Genomic DNA, 2,297 nt, shown 5'->3' with positions numbered 1-2,297 from the left:
GTTTGCTAGATTCTAACTTCCTCACCCTTCTCAGAAGCTGCAAACTGCCCATTTCCCTACACTTTATACCTTCAGTCTCCAGAAAATTCTATTGGCTTTGGGACCAAATGTTAGCAACTTTTGCTAGCTTCAAAGCTTTCCGGCCAAGTGACCCCATTCCAGTGTATGTCAGTACTTTCTAGTACAGTTTTTTCTCCTTTTAGAAAAGTTTATGTTCTTGTGTTGCTATCAAGTCATAACTGAAGATTTTAAAGCAAAAAAACCATAGTTTCCCAAATGCTACGGTTGGCTACTCATCTCAAATATGCCAATTAAAAGCATTAGAAATAGTGAAAAGCAACGAGAGGTTTATTTAATGTGACCACACTAGGAAGAGAAACAAATAAAGGTATTTGCTGACCCCAGGCCCATCCTCTGGTTACTGACATGGATTCAGACTTGTACGGAGAGAAAGAGTTGGTGCAGGAGGGCAGTGGGCATGCACAGTTATGCAGTCACTGTCAGGGCCTTGTCTGGATGATCACGTAGTCTGTTTCTGCAAAGGAGCTGAAGGAGTCCCATAGCTGGCAGCGCTCAAGGAGATGAAACTGTTTCTCAGAAGAAGCTTGCCCTGTCCTCAAGGATCATTTCCCTCTTCTAAGGATGGGCTCTGTCCTACAAGGCCTTTTTCTTCCTAGAATCCAAAGTGACCCTGAATTACCTCTGTGTCTCACCCAGAGGAAAGATGATGCACACACAGGGTGGACGCAGGCATCGAGCACCGACCCTGACTTTAACTTCCTTCGCAGGCTAGCTGCTGAGGCATCAACCCTTCTAAGCAAACACAGCTTCTCAAGGTTTGTTTTGCTGCCACGCAGACCTCCAACATTTGCTGTTTCCATCATAAAATACTATTTTGGATGTATTGGTTCTGTATTTTAAAATCTGCTTTAAATATCTTTTTTTCTTTTGTCTTCTTGCAACAAGTTGTGAGGTATATACCTGAATGAGCATGGGCAGATGGTGTCCATGACAATTCTTCTAGCCTTGTCCACTCTGAGTTTCTCTTTTACACTGTCTCCACAGGAATCACTTGGAGAAGGCAAATCTTTCTATATCATTGCCTGCCTTAAACCCTGCCATTGGGTCTGCTCTTCCCCACACCCCTTCCCGTGCATGTGTGTGTGTGTGCGCAGGACAGGGGTTTTCCATGAAGTTCTTCTATTCAATTAGCCTGGCCAATGAGCCCTCAAGCACTGGCCCTACCTCTAACTTCCAAGCGAGGGATCCACCTGTTTTTACAACACCCTCCTCCCAGTATTCAGGTTACAGGAGCTCACTGCTACCCTAGATATTTTTATGTGGGTTCTAGGGATTTGAACCCAGGTCTTTGTGCTTGCACAGCAATCACTTTACGGAATGAATATCCCCATGGACCTCTTTTGTAATTTCTTTTAAGATACAGGGAAGCTGGTGGCTTTATGACTTTAATTGACCTACAATGTTAAGACTGCAACTATTGTCCAAATCATCCTAAATGCACAGGGTCATCTTCCTTCTATTTTTGCATGACAAATTTTTATGCCTTTTTCAAATGGCATCTCTGGATCTGTCTTCTCCATCTGTCTTCTTCAACTCGAACTGGATTACTTATTTATATGGAGTTTTCTCACTTGTCTCTAATCTCTAGGTCAGACACAGCGTTTTCTTTCCTCTCTGCCTCACTACCTAAAAAGTACACCCATGAGTCCTGGTCAGTGCTTTCTCCTGACTGAAATACTTCAAAGCAAACCTCACTGCACAGAAATGGCACAGTTGTGTAGCTGATGCAAATAGTTTTTAAGCTCCCGCTATGCCCATAGCTGAGCCTGCTCCCCTAGATTTTATGCCCCCCCTGCATACTCTCTGTTTACCACTGCACCCCATTTCTCTGCAGCATCTTTACCTGAATGAACAGATTGGCATGTGGCATTGTTAGCACACTGTCTTGCTCTTTTTTTTAAATTTATTTTTTATTAAGTATTTTCCTCGTTTACATTTTCAATGCTATCCCAAAAGTTCCCCATACCCACCACCCAAATCCCCTACCCACCCACTCCCCCTTTTTGGCCATGGGGTTCCCCTGTACTGGGGCACATAAAGTTTGCAAGTCCAATGGGCCTCTCTTTCCAGTGATGGCCGACTAGGCCATCTTTTGTTACATATGCAGCTAGAGACAAGAGCTCCAGGGTACTGGTTAGTTCATATTGTTGTTCCACCTATAGGGTTGCAGTTCCCTTTAGCTCCTTGGGTAATTTCTCTATCTCCTCCATTGGGGG

The 2,297-nt window shown here is 43.9% G+C and overlaps 1 long non-coding RNA gene across 1 annotated transcript in view; it reads right to left on the bottom strand.

The window, feature by feature from the left end:
* Positions 1 to 328: 328 nt before the first annotated feature.
* The window catches only part of LOC110300996, a 110,183-nt gene continuing 108,214 nt past the window's right edge, over positions 329 to 2,297 (bottom strand). Inside the window, exon 5 of the long non-coding RNA XR_002378653.1 lies at positions 329 to 673. This is a non-coding gene — a long non-coding RNA (uncharacterized LOC110300996). The remainder of the gene's footprint in view (positions 674 to 2,297) is intronic.

Source organism: Mus caroli, chromosome 9 (assembly GCF_900094665.2).
Source record: "Mus caroli chromosome 9, CAROLI_EIJ_v1.1, whole genome shotgun sequence".
Classification (NCBI taxonomy): domain Eukaryota; kingdom Metazoa; phylum Chordata; class Mammalia; order Rodentia; family Muridae; genus Mus; species Mus caroli.
Note: the sequence above shows the minus strand (reverse complement) of the source record. Positions and strands in the feature narration are given on the sequence as shown.